Raw genomic sequence first — 26412 nt, forward strand, 5'->3', positions numbered from 1 at the left:
TTTCACCATGTTGACCAGGATGGTCTCGATCTCTTGACCTCGTGATCCACCCGCCTCGGCCTCCCAAAGTAATCACGCCATTGCACTCCAGCCTGGGTAACAAGAGCGAAACTCCGTTTAAAAAAAAAGCTCCTCTCAGCTCCCATATCACAGAAGCAAACTATAGAGGAAAAAACAGGAGTGTGACTTGAGGAGAGGACCAGAAATCCTCCTAGATTCACATGACGATGTCTCTGTTGCAGACTAAACCCATCTCTTCTATCTCCAACAGTACTTCCTTTCGAAACAAGTATTTGGATTACATGTGTTGAACTGAATGAGGATGCTTGCTCAGCAATGTTGAGTGACGTGCTCACGCTATAATAATTTTAATCCAAGATACCTTAACTCCAAGTCCAAGGTTGTTAGAAGTTTCCAATTTTGGAAGAACTTTTTCATGAGGCCCATATTCAAGGATGCAATATCTCAAATGGAGCAGAAGGAAATCAAGCCCTACTACTGGAAGAGCTGTGATGTGTTACAGGTCATCACCCAAGTCTTGTGTCACAGGCCTGACCCTGCTGATTACTAACTAGGTGGTCTCAAGCATGTTACCATTGTCCACACAACTCCCCAAGCTAGCTATCCAGGCATTGTCCTTGATACGTTTCTCTCTTTCACCCTCTACATGTAAACCATTCTTGTATCTGAATATCGTCAGATTGGTACACCTCTCTTCGCCTCTACTGCTAACATCCTAGCCCTGAACTACTGAAAGAACTCTTAACTCATCACTGCCTTTCCATTTTTGCCATTCGTCTCAATGCCTTCTCCCCACAATAGCCTAAGTCATAGCATGCCACTTCTGTACTTAAAACCTTCAACAGTTTGCCATTTATCTTAGAACAAAACAAAATCTCCTACTGCTATCTACAATACCATGCCCGGCTTAGTCCAGTTCACCTATCCAGACTCATCCTCAGCCACTCTCCACCTTGATTTCCAGGCTCCAGGCACATTGGTGTTTTTGTCTTTGCAACACTCTATGTTCCTTTCTTCTCAGAAGCCTTCATATCGTTGGTCCTTCCTAGGGCAGCACTTTTCACATCCTAATTCACTCACTTAACTCCACTTATTCTTCAGATCTCAGTTATCATTGCCCTCGGGAGCCTTTGTCATCACTCCTGCCTCTTTCTCTCCACCACTAAATCAGTTCCTCCTGCTGTATACTCTCAGAACTCCCCACACTCACTGCAGTTTGCTATTATACATTGCACGATGATTTCCTTTCTCATCCACTAGAGTGTGAACTACATTAGGGTGGAAACTGTGTCTGTTTTATCTACCACCATCTTACCTGCAGCATCTGAGCACAGATTCTGGGACACAGTAAAAAGAATAGCAGTGGTGCTGTTGCTGCTGCTAGTGGCTATATTGAGTGCCTAGCATGTGTCAGTCAACAAGAGCAAGGTGACATCCCTGGGAGTCACAACATTCCATTGTAGACTTAAGGTCCATCTTAAAATGTCTTTTGAGTATGTATTCTAGCTCATATGATGGACTGATCTGTTCTACCTTGAAAATGTATTATTTACTTTCTTTCCATGATGTTAAGTGGTGTAGATAGTTGTAGATTCTCCATACCTGGCCAACAATTTTGCCTACTCTCTCACCCAGTGGTACCCATGCCCTATTTGAGATATAGGACTAGAAAAAATAAATTAAAATGTGAATTCTTATCCTGCCACTTACTAGCTGTGTGACCTTGAACAAGTGTCTCAAGCTCTCTGATCCTTGGTTTCTCAACAGTAAGAGGGGACTACCACATCTGATTTCCAATGTGAAGATCGAATGAGATAAAATATGTAAAATACATAATAGATGCTTAACAGGTAGTATCTTACTTTATTTGGAATGAGAGAGGAAAGAAAAAGGGATATATAGAGGCAGAGAAGGGGTGGCTGATGTATCAGGAATAACCTTGGCAGTTCAGTATTTAGAAGATGGAGGAGGGTGGCATTCCAAGAATGAAATAACTTTGTACGTTATCAACTGGTTCAGAGTGTGGGGACAAAGGCATCTGAGAAACATCTGGAATGGCATCTCAGTTGTTTAGCTGTGACCTGAAAGAGCAGTGTGAGGAGCCTGATGATGATGGAGTACAACTAACCCTCAAGTGAAGAGTGATTTGGAGGTGGGGGGAAACCTAGAACACAAGTAAGGAAGAAAAATGCCGTGGCATGGCACACAGCAAGGCTGGAGAAGGTCATGAGAATGAACTTAAAACTGACTATCCCAAATTCAGAAAGATCTGTGAGAGCTAACAGCAATAGAACCTGAATGAAAAATCCATTCACAGAACAGTACATTGGCTGTAGTCATGTGTCTTCCATTTTAGTCAAACATTAGAGAATCATTACTGCAGTTTGTACATTGTTGCACACACATACACACATGCACACTATGGTTCTGTGGTCAATACAAGTATAACAAATGCTGTATTTAAACAGAATTGGACGAAACACAGTTTCTTTATTGTATTATAAATCTCCAAAACAAAAATATGTACCTTATTCTAAAGTTAGTGTACAATGGAAATTTTTTGCCTCAAAGTATTTCCTGTAACTTGTATTTGGAATACCCTTCTAAATACTTCTACCTTAAACAACTAGCTGCAATCCTTTTAAGGCATCTAGCATGCTGCAGCAGTTCTTCAGCATACTAAAATCCTCCCGCTCCATAGCTCACATCTTCACTAATGTGGTAAGGACGATGGAATCCTTAAGCTGGTAAAAGATCTCTATGTCTAAAAACATCTGCAGCTCTCTACAAATGTTTTATGTTGGATAAAATCACAGTATAAAACCAAGTTGATGACAGAGAAGTATTGTTATAGTAACTATATTGATAGCAGTTACATTTTTAACCATTGGGATCAAGAGTTGAAATAAAGCTAATATCAGGTCTTCCAGGTAGGTGCTTAGTGGAAAAAGAAAACATAATTTTTTGAAAACTAGCTGGGAAGATTGAGAACGTATCACCTTTAGCTACTCATCTTATACACTCCTAGATTTTGTCCTGAAAGATTTTGTCATGGAGAGCAATTTGGGATGCCAGTATGCACCTGTGAAAACGTTCCGAGGAGGAGAGGTAAGAGAAGTTGAAAGAATGACAACTTCCATTTGCTACCAGGACAATAACTGAGGACATTTTGACCACAGCTGGCTCCCACTGGGCCTTCACTATAGAGGACAACTCTTTTGCAGAGAGGGTCAGTGGGATTCTTTCTATTTAGGATTTCTTTCCTATGCAAACTTTATTGTGATCTATTTATTTAAAATTCAAAAACCAAAACTTTCTTTCTACTCATTTTGAGTCCTATGGGAAAGACTTAGAGGTCTTGTTCTTTCTGAGGGCAAGGACTGGCTACTGCCCTTTTCTTTGATTATTGCCATTCATCAATTCTAGAGAGAGATCATGGAAATGCCCTTGCTTCCTTGTTTAAGTACTGAAGAGCTCATCTCCTCTAGCCAATCACAAGAGTGATAAAAGGATAATAATCCACCAAGTTAACACATTCTCTTGTGACCTCAGCATGTTTTTAAAGCCTGTTTTGAAAGAACTCTGAGACAGGCAGGACAGAAAGGCACTGACATCACCTCTGTGCTGGGCTGAGGCACAGCCCTTACCAAGAAGACAGCAGCCTTTTCCTATCAAGGCCTGAAGCCACAGCAGTGGTGAGGAGGCTATGTCAGAGTTCTGCCAACAGCTGGCTGGAGTCAGAGGGTGGGGCGGCTATACAGAGGCCAGGGCAACTGTGCTGATTTCCTTGGTGGCTGGAGAAATGGCCTGTATGCGCCTTCAGCAAACACCCTAGGTGGCTGCGGCCCCCCCTCTCCTTCCACACACAGCATTAGACCACCAGGGACACCACCCTCACCCCTGGGAGACAGGAGCCATGAGGCCCCACGGGTCCTAAGCATCTCCTGCCTGGACCACTACAAGAAGTTTTTAAATATTCTCCTTTGACTTCTCTCCCCTTCTCCTATCCACCTTTTACATGACCTTTCTAAAGCAAGCTTAGAAAGCGTCATTCATCGGCTAGTTGCTCCCCATTGCCAAGGGTGTAAACCTCTTTCTTAATCTGCAATAGAAGAAACTTCTCATCACGGCCCCTGCATTTATCTCTATTTTTACCTCGCATCTCTTCTTCACTACTCATGATGTGCTAGCCCCACAAAATCTCACAAGATTTCCAAGACAATGATGCCCTTTTGCAACTCAGTGGCTCTGCCCAGCTGTTTCCCTACCTTGGGTACCCCTACAACATCTTCCCAGGGGGAACACCATCTCAAGCTGCAAGTACCAAGCTCAAAGTTCATTTCCATAGTAAATTCCTCACTGAATCTTTCTCACCATCTAGACAGAATTATTGCTTCTCGTGTCCCCACATCACTTTCTGCACAGCTGTAGGAGGGGGGGCAGCAGAGCATCGTGCTGAGGGGGCATGCTCCCCAATACTCCATCAGGATGCAAAGCCCAGCTCTACACATGCTGTCTTTGACCTTGTGCAAATTACCTAACTATAACTGTTTCCTCAATTGCAGAATGAGGGGAAGAGTAGTGTATACCACACAGAAATAAATGTGTCAAGTACTTTAAGTCCTCAGAAGAGTGCCCCATGGCTAAGTGCCCAGTAAGCACTGGCCATTATTATGTCCACTAAAACGTTAATACCATCATCATAAGTTTAAATGTCTCTATCCTTGTCTACAGAAGAGGGTGAGATTGTGTCTTGTTCATGTTTATATTCCTGGCGCCTAACCTCCATGTAATAGGCCTTCAATAAATGTTTATTGAATAAGTAGATTATTTTCTAGGCAGTAAAATATTCCTGTAATGCTACAGGTTATATCTCAAACAACTTTATTTCTTTTCTTTGTTCATTGGGAAGGAAGTTATTACATAGATCCATAAAACACTGTGTCCTGAACAGAGACTCTAAAAGTCAGGTCATGAGTCTTTCATTGACATGGGAGTTTGGCAGCCTGGCTCTGCCAGGATTGAGTGTCTTTGAAAGAGTCACTTTCATTCACTTGTTCAATAAATACTCATTGAATGTTAATTGTGTTCTGAGAACCGTTCTAGGGGCTGGGGAATAGCATTGCATAAGACAGGCAAGATTCCTGTTCCCATGGACTTTGATGGGAGGGAGATAGTGCATTAAATGATAAGAAAAGAAAGGAAAAAGAAGTGTTAGATAATAAGTATTTGAATTAAAACAAGGAAATATGCTACAAAGCGCCTGGGAAGGCAACATTTGAAAAGGAAGTCAAGGAAAGTTTCTTTGGAGGCCAGCAGTGACATTTAGACTTGAGTTTGAGACCTAGAAGAAAAACATTCCAGGCAGTCAGCTTCTCTTACAAGATCTTGATGTAAAACCGAGCTTGGGATGTTCCAGGAATCAGAAGTAAGCCTGTGTGCCTGGAGCTCGGGGAGTGAATGTAGGAGTCTTTCCACATGAGGTCAGTGAGGAAGGCAGGGGTTCTACAGGCCTGGGAAGAACGGTGATTTTATTATATATGCAACAGGTGGTCTTCGGAAGGTTTTGAGCAGGAGAATACTATGATTTACACATTTAAAAGCACAGGGAGAATGGATTACGAGGGAAGTAGAGGTAGGAGTAGAAGCAATGAGACCTGTTAAGAGGCTATTCATTGATGTAGGTAAAGAACAGCACAAGTTTAGATAGTGCCTGTAGACCAGGACTTGATGTATGCTTATGAACTAGAGTCCTGATGCTGATGGATTAAATGTAGGGGTGAGAGAAAGATTCTAACTTTTTGCCCATGTTTCAGGGGCAGTCCTGTTGGCAACACATTCAACACATAGGACTATTACTCCAGTTCATGTACCAGGCGGCAGGGAACGTCACCAGTTACTAAGCAGGGACAGCTGGAGAAAGTATAATGAAGTTGGGGGAGGAGGGAGATCAAGATTTCCATCTTCAAAATGCCTAGTTTGAAACACTCAAGTGGAGAAGACATAAAGTTCATATATAAGTCTTCAGTCCAGCAAGAGGAGATCAGAAGTGTGGTTATGCAAGTAGGAATCATTTTTATTAGGACAGAGTTTAAAGCTATGAGAGTAGATGTGATTCCTAGGGAAAGCATCTAGTTGAAGAAGAGACAAAGTCTCAGAGGAGAGCCCTGGAAAGGCCAGCGTTTGGAGTTGGAGTGCTGGGGGCCAGAGAAAAGACCGAGAAGTATCAGCGAGTACTGGAAGACAAACTCGAGGAGAGTGAGTTGTCATGGAAGCCGAGAGAAGAAAACAACTCAAGACGGAGGGAGTGATAAACTGGATCAAATACTGCCAAGAGGTCAAGTAGAAAAAGGGTTGGCTTTGGCAACACGGAAATCTTTGTTAAAGAGATCAGTTTCACTTTTCATCTTAGACTCAATTTGCCTTTAACAAAAAGGGGTGGAGGAGAAATTCTTTTTAAATACTTTTATTGGGCAGAAATAATCTTTCCTTAAAATAAATCATTCAAAGAATCCCAAGGTATAAAAGAGAACAAAATCAGAGCTTCTGTATAGAAACAGAAACCCCAAGAAGTTACCTAGCCCCATTTTTCTTGCCCCTAAGCTTGATCCTAAGGTAGCTTAGGGTAATTCTAGGACTACCTTGAAGAGAAGACACACACACACACACACACACAAACACTGGACTGGAAACTGGAAGCTCTGTAAAGGGCTCTTTGGCCAAGAGAATCTAAGTGGAAAGGCGTGAGTAGTTCTTAGTCTGCTGAACAATAGGCTATCTTCTAGTTAGCAGCCCTTACATGTGGCTAGATTTTTTGTTGTAAAGAATACAGCATCTCAGCCTTATAGGTAGGAAAGCTTAGGAACATCTATAATCATGGTTCCTTCTGGTTTCAGAAGTCATTTCTTTCCAGAGTAGGCCACTGGCTGCTCAGGGGTGCACCCATTCAACTGGTTTGCCCAGAACCTGTCACTTGGACATTCTTCCAAGAAGTACCCAAAGCCCTTCCTTTGTTGCAAAATGATTCAGTGTCATTTCCATAAAATGTGGGGACCTGAGCATGTGTTCACACACGCAACCTGTGTATATTAGGAGATTTAAAGGGAGACATTATTTAAGGGATCAGGCTTGCCAGAATAAATTTCTGGTTGACTTAAAGGAGTCACCTAGCATATCACAGTTCGCATAGTCCACGCTCATTCAAAGGTGAGCTATGTTGCTGCTCTGTCATAAATAATCACAAAAGGGCTATCTGAGTATGGGTAGTGGGAGAAGAGGAAGAAAAAAGAACGTGAGAGATTATTAGGAAGTATCCAATAAACTGATAAAATGCAATAAGATTCTTAATTCATGGGATGTCCACTTTGTGTGAGGTACTCCACTGGGCCTAGGGAAAGGTAAGATAGATCCAAAAAGATAAAATCCCAGGGACATCAATTTTGCTTATCTGAACTGAGTCGTCTTCCTTCAATCAGTTCTAAAACAGCTTAAAATCAAGCTATTCATTAGACTTTCAAGGTTTCACCAAGAAGTATATTAAATGCATTTATTCAGGCCCCCCACATATGAGACCTAGAGTGCTTACCTCACAGTGGCCATCTATCCCTGCGACATCTTTGTGCATAGATACTTGACAGTTTACAAAACTCTTTCAAATACATTAAAAGGTAGAATGTTCCTCTAACTTTAGGTTTGTGGAAACTTTGTTTTCCTATCATTTTCTCATTTGCTCCTATTGTGACTATTAGCTTTCTTAGGGTTGTTTTGTTGTTGTCTCTCAGCTGCACATAGCCTGACTCAAAGACAAAGGCCTGACATAAGAAGGTGTCATCATGGGGTAGATGTAAGGGCGGTTATCCCAAGACTCTTTGCAAAATCACTGATGTTTATTGCGTCCTGTCTGATATCTGGCCTAAAGGAGAGTGAGAGCAGTCAGGGAAGCTTTTAATGGGAGATTTGGTAGAGGTATATAAATTATTTGATCAAGATAGCAAAAATCAAATAATCATCATTTGGAAAGACCCCTAGAGTGTGAACTACCTGACTTCCCCACCAGATCACCCACACAGAGGAGCCCAAACCTCAGGCTAGACCATATCTCCCCAGGCTAGCCCATCAGCATGATTGTATTCCTGGGGCAAGGGAAGCTGGGTGATAAGAGTCTTGGCCTTCTAGGAGGTATTTTCTGATCACTCCTGGGAGCCAGAAAGTGGGCAGAGATGATTATAAGTGTGATGTATTCACTCTCTGAATATACGTGTGTGTGTATATATGTATGTATATATATATGAATATGTGTGTATATATATATATATATATATATATATATATTCATATTCTCATTCGACAGAGGGGCACAGGGAAATTCAGTTATATTAGCAAGGTTACAGAGTTCTGAACAAAACCCGCAGTCCTAGGTACTCTAACCCCAGGTCATACATGAAGCAAAAGCAGGGTTGAGATTAGAACCCAGGTTTCCCTTACTCACCCCAGAGCTGCTTAAAGCAGTCCCCTGACATCCTTTGTCTCTCTGTTTAGACCTTGGGTTCAAGCCTAAAGTTTTGATGTTTGCCTGCCCTCCTCCAGCCTTTTCTTTCATCTTTTACAGATTTTGTTGTCAAGATATTAGTCTTGGAAAGTATCCTGTTTGGCAAGTTCCCATGGCCCCTGAAGATTCAACCTGAAGGGAAGCACTTGGAAAACATTTTGTATGAATCTGGAATCTAGGGAAAGTACACCATTCTGGCTAGATGTCACCCAGAAGAGCTTTCTCTAGCCTCAAGTTTTGTGGGAACCTATGCAGGGTGCACGGAGGTGGTGTGTAGAGCTCCTGGGTAAAATGTGTACATTTGAGGTTACCTATGGTCATTTGTAGCCTGAGATTAATGGGCCATGGATCCTAATGTGACAATGATAGAGATCACACCCAGATTTTCATCTTAATCCATGGAGCTGAGCAAACATCAAAAAGCTCAGCAGGCTGGTTCAGATCATTATGATAATAATTAATAACAGGCTTGTTGATGGAGCTTCTATCTGCATGGCTTGCTGTTATTTTTACGGAGAACACTGTTGCATGAAGGTAAAAACAACAACATGGGGAACTGAATGAGTTTCCCCAAATTAATCAATTTCCCCATGCTTTTATACCAACTCTGGTCCCGAGAACCCCTACAGCTTAATGCCCTTTTACTCCATTGATTCAAAAGCCAGTTTATCCATGTGCATGAATACATGGAGAACATTTCATAGCAAAATAGATGGTGTAGATTTCTAAAACAGCATGCACATGTGTTGACACCATCAGTATCTGCCTTTCCCTCTAGTTTCTGAAAACTCAGAAGATACTACTAGTTGTGATTCACCTTTTCATTTGCAGCATTTAGTCCAATGTCATAAACATAGTAGGCGCTCAATAAATGTTTGATGTATTGCTAAACTTCTGATAACATAACTATGAGGAAGCTTCTGGCACAAGCCCTTCATTTTACAGAGAAGAAAACTGGAGTCCGGAGAGTGGACGTGAATTATTCAAAGTCACTTAGCTAGTCACTAAGTCTGAAGCATTGTAACTTGACTAACCTCTCACTGCTCTTTCCACACTGTCAAAGCCTGGAAATGACAGGCCAATCAAAGATACCAGTCTCCCAGGAAATCTGCTAACAGAAAGGACTGAATAATATGACCTAGTATAACCTTGTTGCCAAATCTCCAAGCGTCTCTCAGAACCTCCCAAGGAAAAGTTCAACAGCACTGGGTTATTCCTGAAATGGGGTTATATTAGTCATGCTTCAGACTGTTGAGCCAGGAGCAGCAAGAACATATTCTCCTTGTATTCTAACTCACTTAGAATTGAAATGAACACTTTACAAAAGAAGACATACGTGAGGCCAACAAACATATGAAAAAATGATCATCATCACTGGTCATCAGAGAAATGCAAATCAAAACAACATTGAGATACCATCTCACGCCAGTTAGAATGGCAATCATTAAAAAATCTGGAGACAACAGATGCTGGAGAGGATGTGGAGAAATAGGAACACTTTTGCACTGTTGGTGGGAGTGTAAATTAGTGCAACCATTGTGGAAGACAGTGTGGTGATTCCTCAAGGACATAGAAATAGAAATTCCATTTGACCCAGCAATCCCATTACTGGGTATATATCCAAAGGATTACAAATTGTTCTACTATAAGGACACGTGTACACGAATGTTCATTGCAGCACTGTTTACAATAGCAAAGACCTGGAACCAACCCAAATGCCCATTGATGACAGACTGGATAGGGAAAATGTGGCACATATACACCATGGAATATTATGCAGCCATCAAAAACGATGAGTTTGGGTCCTTTGTAGGGACATGGATGAACCTGGAAACCATCATTCTCAGCAAACTGACAGAAGAGCAGAAGATCAAACACCGCATGTTCTCACTCATAGGCGGGTGTTGAACAATGAGAACACATGGACACAGGGAGGGGAGCACTACACACTGGGGTCAGTTGGGGGGAAATAGGGGAGGGACGGTGGGGGGTGGGAAGCTGGGGAGAGATAGCAAGGGGAGAAATGCCAGATGTAGGTGATGGGGAGGAAGGCAGCAAATCACACTGCCACGTGTGTTCCTATGCAACAATTTTGCATGTTCTTCACATGTACCCCAAAACCTAAAATGCAATAAAATAAATAAATGGGGAAAAAAAATGAAATCTCATAGCTTCTTTATAAACATTGCACACAAATAGAAGTATTTCTAAATAAGGATAGAGATTAGTATTGCTTATCACATTAGGAAGTAATGAACAAAGTGCAAGTAATTATTGGTGCTTTTCATTCAGTAATAAAAGGAAAGTCTCAGGTGGAAAAAAAAAAAAAAGAAGACTGTCTGGGCAATTAGTCATTCAAAGAGCTTAAAGAAAAACTCTTACCCTTCTAACACGATCAAACCAAAAAGATCTTCAATTGTTTCTAACCCCAAAGGGACCAAGGAATTCCAAGTTTTACCTTGGAAATCTACAGCCTTGAAAACTGGCCAGATGGGCTGTCTCTCTGTCTCAGACCATTAGGCCTGTGCTGGGTTCTGATACGCTGGTCATTGACCTCGAACTTGGAATGATTACTCTTGCAGACAGATGCATCTGTGTATAACAGTATATCTTCTCTCTAGCCCTCTGTTGCAGGCTGGCACGGGAAGAATATGGTGAAGCTAAATGAATTAGGAGAAGATCAGGCTCATATACTTGGCCTTATTAGCCCCAGAGCATACTCAGCAGAGGATGCACAACAGGTCTCATTTCTGAAGGTAGCCATGTATCAGCACTGTGGATCCAGCCAGCTGGCATGGCATGTCTCTTTTGGGTCCTTGTGGAAGGAAAGCAATAACACACACCTACTATTCTTCTATTGCTCTGGTCTGCATCTCAACCAGGCCAGTGATTGATTTATCTGATGAAAATATAAATTGATTAATTTGAAAAAAGTATGTAAAATTTACTTGATAAAAAATACTGTAATTGTCCTCCTCCATTCTTATTACTATTATCAGAAGAAAAAGCAGTTTTTTATTGCATGATTCAGCTGTTGATCTACACTCTGGGTGACCTTGATTAGTTGTTTAACCTCCCTGAGGCTCCATGTCTTCACCTTTAAAGTGAAAATAGTAATTTAGCCACCACAAGTGTTGCTCAGAAAATCAGCTTTAAAATAATATTAAAAACACAGAACGCCAAGAGGATGTAATAAATGTTTCTTTTCTTCTCCTCCTAAAATCTTTCGTTTCCCTTTCTTAAAAACAAAAGAATCAAAAGTCCTGAAATAAATGGATTCAAGTGTGTGCCTCTCTTTAATATGTTAGCCAAAGTGAAGGATGATTCAATTGTTAATGAAAGCCTGTGATTGTAGGCATGGCATATTCATCAGTGAGGCAATCCATCAGTTAGCAATGATTGATCACCCCACTGATTTTAGGGGAAAACTTCCTTTGCTGCTAACGAGCCCCAGATTGAACTTGTGTTATAAGATGCGGGTATGTCCCTGAGGGCACCTGGGTCATTTTCTGTGTGTGTAAAAAGGTATGTATCCATTTGGTTGCTGCCACACCCAGCAGGAGCACCTGTGTATTTTGTGGGGAGAGGAGGTTATGACCACATGTATGGTGTGTGTCAGGGTCTGCATGTGTGAAGTCTGCTTGATTGCCTCAATATTTTCATGTAGATTCTCCAAAATACAGTACTTGGATTCTGACCCTCTTTCTGGGAGAAGGGTTTGGGGATGGCCCTAATATGACCAACAAAGTTTATCTCATTATGGCTCCTGTTTCCCTGAGCCTCTTCACAACCTCTGTCCACGTGCTTGTGTACATGTACATGTATAGGCATATGTCATTTTAAAATCACAGTGAAGTATTAATAGCTTCCTGAAATATGTAGAGTTCTTTCACTCAGTCACACCTTTGCACATGCTGGTCCCTCTGCTCGGAACACCCCACAGCCTTTCACAACTACTCATCTTTCTAGAATCAGTCAGGTTGTACCCCCCCACTCCAGAACCTTATCTGACTTCTCCAAGGTAGGCTGAGACACTCCTTTGTCGGCTCCTCCTGAACATTTTTTTATTACGGTACTTTCACATTGTAGGTTAATCACCTGTTTGTGAGCTCAACTCCCCAAACCAACGGTGAGTTTCTTGAAGACATAGAATATGTTATATTTATTTATATCAGTCTCTACCATGCTCAGCACAGTACCTGGCACACTAAAAATCTCAATACAGAATGAATGAATGAATGAATGAATGAATGAATGAATGAGTAAATAGGTTCAGGGCCACGGCCAGACCTCAGTGCTAGGCTATAGCCAAAAAGGACTGGAAGTTTTATAAGACAGGGTGGGATCTCACTTAGTAACCCCTACAGCTTTAAAACGCCAGAAAGAAAACAGCTTCCTATGGCAGGTGCACTGACTTATATAACACTGCGATCACGGAATGGCTAATAAATCAGGTAATTTGTCCACTTTTCTGGAGTGAAGTTTTCAGCTTGGGCTCGTCTCAACTCAAAAAGCTGAGTGCATGATGCTGCATGCCTCCTTCAATGGAGTTCAATTAAGCTTAATATCTTATGACTCAAGAGTTTGCACAGCAAGGCTTGGCACTTAATATTGTAATTACAGAACTGCCTTTCATAAGCAAATCGACGCAGTGGTTTGACAAGCTTGAGGAATTGTTTTTGGAGCTCACCCTACAAGTTCCACAGGGAATTATAATCATGGTAATTACTATTGAAGCGAGATTCCAGTTCTTGATGTACAGGGAGGTAAGTGAATAAGTCACACGCTGCACCCTTTCCCACCTGAAAATGAGGAATGGAGGTGGAAGTAAACACATGTGATCACCAATTGGCCCACAGGCTGCGATGTTTCTCCTTTGCTAGGGATCAACCTCTGGGGGCTCGACTGATTGAAAAGAATTCTTTTGCTGGGAAGTGCTCTCCCCCTCCCTCTAACTGGACCCATAGTTGGTGGTACCCACTCTTCTCATCTCTGCTAGCTTTTGGCAATACATGGATAAGGCAGATGAAAATCCACAGGCTACCCTTTGAAGAACTCAGAAACTAATGTTAGGGTAAATGTGGGAACCTAAACCAGTGAGAAACAGGATCTGTAATGACCCAGGACTGGGCTTGGCTCAGAAGCTTTGGAGTCCCAGTCAATTTATAGATAAAACCGCTCCCTGAAGAATGAATTCAGAGTGCCACTGGAGACGCTCAGAGTGTTCTGGGCTGGTTTTTAAAGGACAAATGCCTCACCAGGGATAACAACCTAATTCCAAACCACAAAGGAGACTTGTAGCCACAAAAATATTTCACTTACAAATGAGTAAAGCTGCCCTTCTGTTCCGTGTCTGCATGGCTTCCCAGGGAGACTGGCGTAAGTTACAAATGCTAAAGAGGACCCTTTCCCGGTGGGACTCAAGAGGGGGCTCCGGGAAATGATTGTTCCTTTTCTTTTTCTTAGAGAAATTGTTATGTTGGGGGCCCCCTGCTCTCAGGAAACGTGATCTCTTATGCCTAAACTCTGTAATTGTGGCTCCCTTCTGTCCACACTTGACAGAGTCCCTCCTCCACCCTTTGCTTTTTCCTCCATCATCCACAGCCTGAAAATTAATTTCAAAATTAACAGCACAATGAGAAAAAAATGCCACAAGACCCAGATTGCTAGCAGATGCTCTGGAGATGCTGGCCAGAGGAAAAGGCAAGTGGGATAGGCACTTTGAGGCCAGGGTTCCCGTCGCTACTTTTTTGAAAGGCTGCCCAGAAACAGGTGAGGGTCTTTAGAACACATCTTCAGCCACCTGCTTGCTCACTCATTCTTTCAACAAACACCCCGTGAGTAATAGAATTCACCAGGTCTGCCACTGGGATCTGCAGCCACAACAACAACAATAATAAATATCTATGGGGGCACTCTTTTAAACATTTCCTATTTAATAACATGCTAACCCAGTTTTCATAACAGCCCTAAATTAATCCTCGGATGAGGAAACAGTGACACAGATAGGTTAAGTATTTTGCCCAATGTCATGAAGGTAGGAGGAAGAGGGTTTGGCATTTGATCTTGGGTAGCCTGATTCTACAGCCTAAGCAGGGGCTCAACAAACCTTTTCTGTTGAAAGCCAGATAATAAATATTTTGAGTTTCATGGGCCTGATTTTCTCTATCACAAGGACTCGAGTCTGCCTCTGTAGCTCCAAAGGAGAGCCATTCATAATACATAAATGAATGGCATGGCTGGGTTCCAAGAAAATGATATTTATGCACACTGCAGTTTAATTGCATGACGTTTTTGTTTCTTAAAGTATTATTCTTCTGTTGATTTTTCCCCGACCATTTAAAAATATAAAACCACTTCTACCTCACAGACCATACAAAAGTAGTCATCAGGCTGGATTTGTTCCACAGACCATGGTTCGTCCATCCCTGGCCTAAGCTATGCTATCTCCTCGTGAACGAACAAGGAAGCATTGTTATTCTGGAGACTCTTACAGCCTAACAGAGGAGACAGTGCAGTGACAGAGACATGTGAACATGAGGCCCTTCTGAGAATCCTTTCATCCACATATGTTGCCTGCTTCGCCTGAATTACTCCATCTCTCACTCCTACCCGCCTCCTGGTTAATTCCTAAGTGCCTGTCTAACTCCAGCTTAGCATCTGCCTCTTTCAGGAAGCTTTCCTTGACATCCATCCTCTGCCCAGCCCTCCTCTGTCCCCCCAGTATACCATCTTCTCCATCATCACATTCTTGCCAGTCTCTAATTATGTGCCTGCTCAAGGCAGCCAGCTATGTCCTCCTGCTTCCCTGGGTCCTGACCTGGTCCTTGACGCTGGTGGGCACACAACACATATTTGTGACATTCACTTATAGATGTTAAAGGTGAAGGTGAAGGGTGAAAGGAGAAGGAAACTTTCAGACTTTAAGTTGAGTAAGAGAATGGCCATGAGTGAGCAAGTAGGTGGCTGAAGGTGTGTTCTAATGGTTCTAATGGAGTAAGAGAATATTCCAAGACAGTGAGATGGGGAAGAACAGTGTTCTGGAAATAAAATGAGCTGCACATGACAAGGCAAGAGATAGGGACCGAAGAAACAGAATGTGCAGAGAACTCCTAGGGACTGGCAGAAATGCCCGTGTCAAAAAATAAAGCAGGGCCAGGCACAGTGCCTCATGCCTGCAATCCCAGTGTTTTGAGAAGCCAAGACAGGAGAACTGCTTGAGCCTAGGAGTTTGAGACCAGCCTGGGCAACAAAATGGGACCTCATCTTTATGAAAAATAAAAACCATTTGCTGGGCGTGGTGGCATACATCTGTCGTCCCAGCTACTCAGGAGGCCGAGGTGGAAGAATGGCTTGAACCTAGGAGTTGGAGGCTGCAGTGAGCTATGATCATGCCACTGTACTCCAGCCTGGGCAACACAGCAAGACTCTGTCTATAAATAAATAAATAAGGCATGAGGTAGACAAGGTTCATATTAACAAGGGTCTGATGCCTGCAGGAAGTAGCATTAAGCATGAAAGCAGCATGCTCAGATTTGTGCTTTAGAATAGAAGCTGGCAAACGAGAACACATGGGTCAAATCCAGCCCAAGGTCATACAGGAACAAAGGGATGGAGCTGGGGGTGAAGCTCAAGGACGTGAACCCTATTCTGTGCTCTTTTGATCCACTAAGCTGCTTCCCTAGTGTGGGGATCTGGCCCTGGATTGGGACTGGCTGGATGTATTTGGAGGCCCTTCCATCCTAGGCCCAGTCCAAGCTCACACACAGATGAAACTGACCTTGGAAGGAGTAAGGGACAGGCTATGTGAGTCTCTCCAGCCTTGCTCCTAACTGCAGGGATGCTGTGTAACTTGGGGTTCATGACTACCTTGCCACTGTTCTCTGGCCACCTCCCTGCTTCTCCTGAGCCTCTGCCTTCACTTGTGCAGTTAAGAGTTGGATTAGATGCTCTGTAAGGGCCCTCATTAAGCCAGGATTCTAAACACTGTAAGGATTCCATAAGCTATATTAAAATACCATGGCTAGTATTTGAAAGGTGTGAAAGTCCTGGAAGTGAAAGAAGACGAGAAAGCTAATCTGGTGTGGATCTTTCTCTTCCACCGTAAATCCCTGGAGAGTTGCTCAAGATACAGAGATGAGAAACTTTCCAGGGATTTAGGATGGAAGAGGAAGATCCACACCAGATTAGCTCCAAGGGGAGGGAACTTGTTAAGGGGATTTAAAGTTCATTGTCTTAATAACCCTTTGTAGCTCTTTGGAGCCTCTGTTTTTTTGAAGCTCAGAGTATTTTGCAAACATTAGCTCTTTAATCCTGCCAGCAGCCTTGTGAAGTGGTTAGGTGTGAATGTCTTATCCCCACTTGAGAACCATGGATTTGAGGACAAAGGAGTTCCAAATGGTGATGACGGCAAGGTGGGAGACAGGCTCCAAGGGATGGACTAAACTAACTTGTCATTTTTTTTCTCATTGTTCTACCAGAGGAGCAGTGGATGGTGAGAAAAGCATGAGCTCTGGAGCCAGTCGAATCTAGAGATGAGGTCTAGCTTGGCCTCTCTGTAGCTACGTGACTTTGAGTAGGTCCTTCAACTACTGTGAAATTCAGCTTTCCCTTTGGAAAGGGGGTTAGTGATAACTACCATATCACCAACTTACAGGATGAGAATATAAGTGTAAGATGCATGTAAAAGACATTTGAATATTGAAATTCTCAATAAATATATTTAAGAAATTTTAAAATTAATACTCACCAGACATTTGGCACAATGGCCTGTGGGATTTTGTATTCTGAGAGTGAAGCTCAAGGCCCTTACCTTAGATCAAGAGTTGGAAAGAAGGCACAGCTGGAGATGGCTTTCCAGATTCAGTAACTAAGTCCTGGAGACAACACCAGACTCGGCTTGCTAGAGAAACCAACCAACTACCATGAGCAGAGTTGTCTTGAGATAAAGATTTTTAAAAGCAGCTCAAATCCCACTATTTGAGGAAGGTATTAGGACTATATTCTACTTGGGGATCTTGGAAGGCTTGAGCAGGAAAGCAACATGGTCATATCGGCAGCATGAAGGCTGTTCTGGTTCAGCATAGAGAACCAATGAGAGCAATGGTTTTGCAACTCATGGACAAGATAATTTATTGTGGTCGGAAAGAAAAATCTCACAACATCTACTTACATTTTCTCAATCTCATTCTTTTAAAAATTATTTTTGTGTGTATATCCTTAAGGCAAATATAGTATTTTAGTAGTATATTTAGCTACCTAATAAGTGAGATATATTACATATATATTTAAATATTGGGAGAGTATATGCAAATTTATTATTGGTAGGGACACATGATCCAAAGTTCAGAGACCACCCACTGGATTGGAAGGGAAGACACAAAATGCAGAACCCCATTAGAAAGTTCTTGCTCCTTCCACCATCTTTCCCCGCTGTCACAGTGGTGCACATGAATGTCCTGGCTCAAGAGCATGCTCTCAAGAGCATCAACAATGCTGAAAAGAAAGGCAAATGCCAGTTCTTATTAGGTGGTGTTCCAGATTGGGAAATTCGAGATCAATGATGGTCACAAAGCTGGGTGAACTGTAAATCTCACAGGCAGATTATACAAGTGTGGCATGATCAGCCCCAGATTTGATGTGCAACTCACAGATCTAGAAAAATGCCAAAATAATCTGCTCCCATGTCACCTGTTTGGTTTCATTGTACTGACAATCTCAGCTGGTATCATGGAACACAAAGAAGCAAGACAAAAGCACACAGGAGAAAAAAACCTGAAATTATTTTTCTGGGGATGTAATATATATTTAGAAATAAAATGCCTTACTGGACAAAAAAAGAGTTCTCCAAGGCATCTGAGAGCGCTAATACAGGCCTCAACAGAACAGTGGTTTGTGAGGGAATAAGGAAGGAACAATACAAAAAACCAGAGAAAATGAAAAGAAAAAGCAGGAATTGGTCATTTTTGGACATGAAGAGCAAGTGACTAGAGAAGAGAGAAGGTGCAAACCCGGCCCTGAGGTTTTAATCCTTAGCCAAGAGAAGACTGTGAAATTCAGCTTTCAAGTTTCCTTGCCACCAAGGAAAATGAGGAAGGTCAGAGAGGACACTGGTTCGAGGGAAAGATTATGAAATCTCCCATGGCCAAGGAGGATTTTGGGTAAAAACAAGAGAGACCAAGGAGTTGGAGATATAAGGCTGGGGCTTGGCAGAGATGCCTGGCTCAAGGTGGAGGAGCTAGATGCCTCCTATGGAGAAGATCCCCTGAAGGAAAGAGGAGAGGCACAGCAGGAGCCAGCTAAAGGGGAAGTGGTGTTCTTATCCCTAACCAATATTCAGTCTTAAGAGATCCCCCGTCAGAGTGGTTCCTGAGGTCAGCTGACATTTCGTGTGGTCTTGGCATCTGGCTAATAGTTTATTTCTACAAGATATGAACTCAGAGAACATCAGAGTTTGAACACCTCTTCCAGAGACTATCTAGTTTATAGTTGGCTTGGTTAAGTGACTTTTTAACATCAGTTTTCATATACAGCTAGTGCTCGACTTACGACCACGGTCAGGACCGCGGACCGGTCGCAACATGATTTGGTCGTGAGTAGGCTATATGTACAGTTGAAATGGTGCACGCGGAGATGGTAGTGCTGCCGGAAGCTGGTCCACACTGTTGTATGCCCAGCTGGGCAACGTTTGCACTGCCAGACGTGGAGCAGTCGTGGCTAGCAATTGTGGTCATAAAGTCGAATGGTCGTAAGTTGCATAGGTGGTAAGTCGATCAATACCTGTATCCATATGAGTCAGTAAGGGTTCTTAGTTGCGAGCACAATTCATTCTGGCTAATCCAAGCAGAAAATGGGTTCACAAAAAGATACGTAAAAGGATATCCAAGAATCCTTAAGAAGGCTAGAAATCAGACTCAAGACTGAGCCCACAAAACAAATTTTCTTTCTGTTGTTATTCAGCAACAGAAAGAAATGAAGTATAATCCATTCTGCAACACTGGTGAACCTTGAAAACATCATGGTAAATGAAAGCAGCCAGTCACAAAGGACTGCATACTGTACGATTTGATTTATATGAGATGTCCAGAAGAGGCAAATAGAAAGATGATTCATAGTTACTTAGAGCTGGAGGGAAGAGTGGATAGAAAGCTGGGAATTGGCAGCTACAGATATGAGGTTTCTCTGGGGGTAATAAAAATATTCTAAAATCCATTTTAATGATGAATATGCAATTCTATCACTAGACTAAAAAACTGAGATTGTACCCTTGAAATGGATTTATTGTATACAATGCAAATGTATCTCAATAAGGATTTTTCTTTAAAAAGCGCCGCACACACATACACACACTATGGAAGGCTATTGAGAAGGGAGTCATGATTGTCACTGCTACCAATATCAAACAGAAAATGCCAGGATTTTAGCTTTAATGCAACCTCCACAATCACATCCCTGATGCCAGCTCTGCCTCAGACACTCAGCTGAGCAACCACCAGCATCCAAGTAAACCTCACTTCTCTGCCACCACTCATGTGAGCCCATGGGGTGTCTGAGACAATCTCATTTTCTCAGAATTCTCACTTTCCATTTTTGTCCCTTGTGGACACATCCCACTGATTAATTCTAGAAAGCACTGTGTGAATTAACCATAAAAGACTTTGAAAATCTGAGTTCTGATCACTACACTCAGAATCAGGGGGATGTCCCTGGAGAAAGGCAGCCATAGATATGCAAACATCTATTAGTAGAATATGTTAGAGAACTTCCAAATAAAACTTAGTAGAACTTGATAGTTTTAACAGATCCTCTAAGAGGATTCTTTTTTTTTTTTTTTTAACTCTAGAAGTAAAAAAGCAGCCAAATAGAGTATGAGGAGAAGAGGCTTCAGAGCCCACCAAACCTAGCTTTGAATCCCAGGGCTACCTATGGCCACAGCTCCTTCTGTGTAAAATGCTCTTTCCTTCCTCTTCACACTCTGACTCACTTAATTCCAACTATTCTTGGAAGACTTCCTGACTCCTGCAGGGAAAGGCAGAGGCTCTCTCCTGTTTGTTTCCAGAGCACTGAGGCCTCATTCAATAGTCAATCCACAGACATTCGTCTAGGGCCCTAGTATAAATTCTGCACTCTGCTTCCAAGATCCTTTTCATATTTGTCTATTACAACAAGTGACACACTGGGTATTGCGTGTCAACCTGTCTTCAAGGTGCAGCCCAGTGATAGGCAGCAGCCATGTGGAATGTTTCGTTAAGACAATGACACTATTTCCTCTCTTCTCCAGATGCTCCCAGCTAATGCTCCCAGTTACCCATGCGCTCTGTCTCTAAGTACAGTCCAGGACATGGAGCGTATGCTACCTCAGATCCAGCCTCACAGAGCCCTGGGGAAGGCCACACACCCCCATGCCAATCAGTCTTTCCATATCCATCGTGTGTTTGTGCAAATCATGTGATTGGTTTTCTATCTCAGTTTCTCTGTCAAGTATGCTATTACCCTGCTGCCACTGGACTCTAACTTGCTGGGTAGATCTTTCCAATCTACTTGGTCATGCCATACTCTCACTGCAATGGGAGAGGAGAAGTGAGCTTTTGACTTTTTCCAGGTAGACCTGGGGGCGGCTGTGGTTCCACTTGCCATATGTTGGGGATCAGGGGCCTCCCAGGTAATGTTGTAATTGCCTGCTCCAAGGGCTCTTTTGACTGTGCACTCAAAGAAACATCACACTTGAGCGTGCTCATCCCTCCTTCTCCACCCTGAATTGGGCGTTTCTCCTGGAGTAGCATGCCTCTTTGGACCATAGACTCTTAGATATTTCTTCCGCCTAGGAAGGTTGACTGCTCCTTGGCTTCCGCCCTGCCCAAGAAGCTGCCTTGCCCACAGCAACTTCACTAAACAAGTACAGATAAAAAGGTTCAAAAGGTTCAAGCTGAAGTTTTTTTGTCTTTTGTGTGTGTTGTTTTGTTTTTTGAGACAGGGTCTCACTGTGTTGCTCTGGGCAGAGTGCAGTAGCTTCATAGGCATGACTGAAGATAATTACAGCCTCAAACTCCCAGACTCAAGTGATTCTCCCACCTCAGCCTCCTGAATAGCTGGGACTATAGGCACATGGCACCACACCCAGCACAGATTGAAGATTTGTCATGTCCCAGGGAGAAACCAAGATGACAGGAAAAGCGGGTAATTAAAATAGCCCCAGAGAAAGACTCCCATGGAGTTTAATCTGAAGGAAAGGGGAGGGAAGCTGTAACTGGTATGAAAAGTTTAAGAGAGCAAAAATGTCAGTCTTTGCATGTTTAAATCTGAAAAAGGATTGTCCACACTAGTAAAGCCTTTTATGAAAAATAATTATAGTATCTAATATTTACTGAGCATTTAGGATGTGCCAGGAATTCTATTTTAGATAATTTTCTTATTTAATCTTTATGGCAGCCTTACGAAACAGGTTTTTTCATAGAAACAGGTTTCTTCTTCAAAAAAAAAAAACTATATTTTTTAGAAGAAATGGCTTAGAAAAATGAAGATGTGACCAGGCACGGTGGCTTACACCTGTAATCCTAGCACTTTGGGTGGCCAAAGCTAGCAGATCGCTTGAGCCTAGGAGTTAGAGACCATCCCAGGCAACATGACATAATTAAAAAATATGAAAACTGAGGTGAGAGGATCACCTGAGCCCAGGGTAATTGCACTACTGCACTCTAGTCTGGACAACACAGTGACCCTACCTCAAAAAAAAAAAAAAAAAAATCAGAAAATACCTTATGGTCAAAACCAAAAAAGAAAAGAAAAATTAAGATGTTGCCTTACAACTGGTCCTCCAAAAGAATAAATTCCAACTATACCAACTGATTTAAGAAAGAATTTTCTAAGGTCATATTGAGTGAGAAAAGCCAGACTCAGATAAGTGCATAAAATATGATCCCACATTAGTTTACCAACTTAATAAACCTCTTATCTGTATGTATGTGTATATATTTAAGTACATACTATACAGAGTAATATGTATACTAGGATTGTATTCAGAAAAAATTGAACCTTATGTATGTTTCTTTTATTTGATTATGCATAAATGAGATAGGAGAAAATGATGGAAGGATTCGCATTGATCTGTTGATTTCAATATCTGGGAGACGAGAGAGAGAATAAGGTAGGAAAAGAGAGCTTTGGGGTTATACATGTTTGCATCTTTGGTCTTCTTATGACAAGCGTATATTGCTTTCATAATTTTAAACCACCCAGTGAAATGAATGATTTATAATAAATATTTTTCCCACAGGTACATATTTTTCACCCTGAACAGTAAAGAAGAATGGGCTATGCTCTAGTGATCCCCCTTCACCCAGGACTGCCCAAGACGGTTTGGAAATTCATAAAGCACCTTGACAGTCTGTTCACACCTGACATATTCTCAGTTTCACTGGCACAAAAGACCATTTATATTTTTAATTCTAACTTTCCAGAGCATATGTCAAAGGCCACACTACAGACGCTAAGAGAGAAGCCTAAATTGTGGCCCAGAGCTTTGGACTACAAATCTAGTGGTCTTGCGCTAAAAGTGTAAAATTGTGTCATGTAGAAACACCCTTTAAAATGTCCGTTTTTAAAATGCTAGTTGGACACAGTGGCTCACGCCTGTAATCCCAGCATTTTGGGAGGCCAAGGCAGGTGGATCACCTCAGGTCAGGTATTCAAGACCAGCCTGGCCAACATGATGAAACCCCGTCTCTACTAAAAATTAGCTGGGTGTGGTGGTGGGTGCCTGTAATCCCAGCTACTTGGGAGGCTGAGTCGGGAGAATCGCTTGAACCCAGGGGGCAGAGGTTGCAGTGAGCCGAGATCACACCACTGCACTCCAGCCTGGGCAACAGAATGAGACTCAATCTCGAAAAATAAATAAAAAATAAAAATGGTCCATGAATCAATCTGGTTGGCCCATTGAAAAGTTTTAGTTATATAAAATATTAGACATATCATTAGTAAAATTAACCCTTAATTTCCTCTTTGGCTATCACTAAGGCAAGATGTCATTAGTTACATGGGTAGTGGATCCTTAATCACAGCTGCACACATATTCATTCAACAAACATTTGTTGAGCATGTAACATGTGCCCAGCACTCAGGTGCTGGGTCAGCCTTATAAACTAAACAAACAAACTTTCCTCAGGCATTTGGCCAAGAGCTGTTAATGCATGCCTCTAACATTTGTCCTTTTAAAATTAAAAGGACTATTTAATTAAACATGAATGTTTAGTAAACACAAAAGACTTTTTAATTTCAGAATCATGAATCAGAAAATGCCGAAAACAAATAAACATGAGTTACAGAAATACAGACTAGAAATGAGGAATGGTGATTAGAACTAGCATTTTGGAGTCCTCCTACGTATAAGATACTTTACAGATATTATTGTAATAACTGTGCCTCATAACCCTATATGGAGGAGATTATTCGTATTCAGTTAACAGTAAGGGTACGATACCTTAGTGAGAAGTAAAAGAATTTTCCCCAGGTCAAGGGTGAAGTTTTGGAACTAAGAGTTGACTGAATATAGACTTATCTAACTATGGAAATCGTGGCTTTATTTTACTATTTTGCCCTGTTTGCAAAGGAGACTATTTCTCTAAATGGCGCATCAAGTGTATATGGCCAAGGTGAAATGGTGGTTGAGCGTGTCTGTCATCTGGGCCGTGCATACCAAGTGAAGAAAAAGCAAGCAGGTCACTTATCCAGTGATCCACGGCGCTTGCTGCCGGTCATTTCCACCTCGCCGGCTACGCGACCTCCTTGCTTCCTCTTCACCTGTCTTCCTACAGCCTCCTGCAATGCAACAGCTACAGGAGCCTTCTTCCCATCTAAGTCATATCAGTTCCCTCCTCTGCTCAAAATGCTCGAGTGGCTTTCAGTTTTGCTCAGAATGTATACAAAGACTTTATAGTGTCCTACAGGTTCACATATCCTGCTCCCACCTCCTTGACTGCAGGTCCTACTGCTGTTCCTCTCACTCCTTGACCCTGACCCTTCCATTGCATGAACTTAGGTGTCCTAATTGGCATACTTTAAAATTTTTAGTTAAATTTTGTAATATATAATTATACGTTCATATGCAGTTACACCAGGCCTGCTCCAGCTCCGAGGCTGTGTGCTGGCTATTCCCTCTGGCTGGAAGCTTTCCCCCAGGTATCCAAGTGGCTCACCTCCTTACCAACTTCAAGTCTTTGCTGCAATGTCATCTTTGACCACTACATTTAACACCACTTACCCCCACTTAGCACTGGGTATCCCCGGCTGCCATAATTTTTCTCCAGGATCACCTGTCACCTTTGATCTATTCACTGATGTATTTCCATCACTTAGAGAAGTGTCTGGCACATAGCACATAGTCAATAAACACTTGCTGAATTGATGAATAAGCCCTCTCCTCAACCCCGTAAGAATGACAATTATTATTCCCATTACAGCTTCAGAAGATCCAACTTCTATATGCAAAGCCAACAACCAGAGAGTGGCAGAGCTAGGACTCAAAACCACAGCGTTTTCTCATGGAGGAAGAGAAGAAAGGGGAGAACAGAGGGGAAACGTCTGTTATACTGGACTCCTTATTCCACAGTCCCCACCAGCAACCCTAATCAGTGTGGCATTTGTCTTCTACAGTAACATCAGGTAAGTGGGTGGAGACATCCTCTGTCATTGCTTTTGGTCTCTAGGAGTCTAAACTGGGAACCAGGCTGTAATCTGTTTTTATGAAAAGAAATAAATAGGAAGTGTTAACGATACATGAGAATAATATAGGAGTAAGCCCAGAAATCAGAGTGTTTTGAGTCTTTCACATGAAATGTTCTTTATATGTACTTAATGCCAAATACAAAACCTAACAGGTGTCATGAGGGAGAATCAGCTCTACCAGAAAGTTCCTGATTGCCCAACGCAAAGTGGCCATGGTTGGGACAGTCATATTTCGCTGTCACCCTCTGACATCAAACACGGCTGGACAGTGAGTTCTGAGCACTGACCACTCTAAGGTAAAAATCAGCACAGACTCCAGAGGTCATGCGTGTGCTTGTCTGTTTATTAATTTCTTTTAAGCATGGTTGTATGTCTTCTCTTTTCTAGGCCCTTCTCTTTTCTAGGTCCTGAGAACACAGTATCAAAGCAGATTACTGCTTTCAGTAAATTGATGTTCTAATAGGGAGACAGACACATAAGTAATCACAATGAAGACCAGGTAAGCTTGGCTTGAGAAAGAGAGGGGGGCAAACAGCTGATGGAGCCCAGCTGTAGAAGGCTTCTGAAGAAGATGATACTTAATCTAGCAAGGTTTCCTTAGGAGGACATTGGTTGGAAGGTCTTAAGAACTGCTACGTTCATCCCCGAGGCTGAAACCTTTAAAAAGGTTATAAGGAGGCTCCTGCACTGCAGATGCCTGAAATGGATCCTTGAGAAGCAAGAGGTCTACAGGTACCTGTTGTAAACCAGGGGCTAATGATTAACTAGAGCCAAAGGGTCCACTCTGCCCTATCCTAAGCTCAAAGGATCCCTAACAACATCCATACCTCTTGGACCATGGGTCAAGCCCTTGACAGTTACTTTTCACTTACCACCTAACTTCATTGTTACAACGACTGTTTCACAAGTGAAGGAACTAAGGCTCATAGAAATGAAAGGCTTTTTTTTTCCCATTTATTTTATTGCATTTTAGGTTTTGGGGTACATGTGAAGAACATGCAAAATTGTTGCATAGGTACACACATGGCAGTGTGATTTGCTGCCTTCCTCCCCATCACCTACATCTGGCATCTCTCCCCTTGCTATCTCTCCCCAGCTCCCCACCCCCTACCGTCCCTCCCCTA

This window comes from Cebus imitator, unplaced genomic scaffold, assembly GCF_001604975.1.
Source record: "Cebus imitator isolate Cc_AM_T3 unplaced genomic scaffold, Cebus_imitator-1.0 Scaffold244, whole genome shotgun sequence".
Lineage (NCBI taxonomy): Eukaryota > Metazoa > Chordata > Mammalia > Primates > Cebidae > Cebus > Cebus imitator.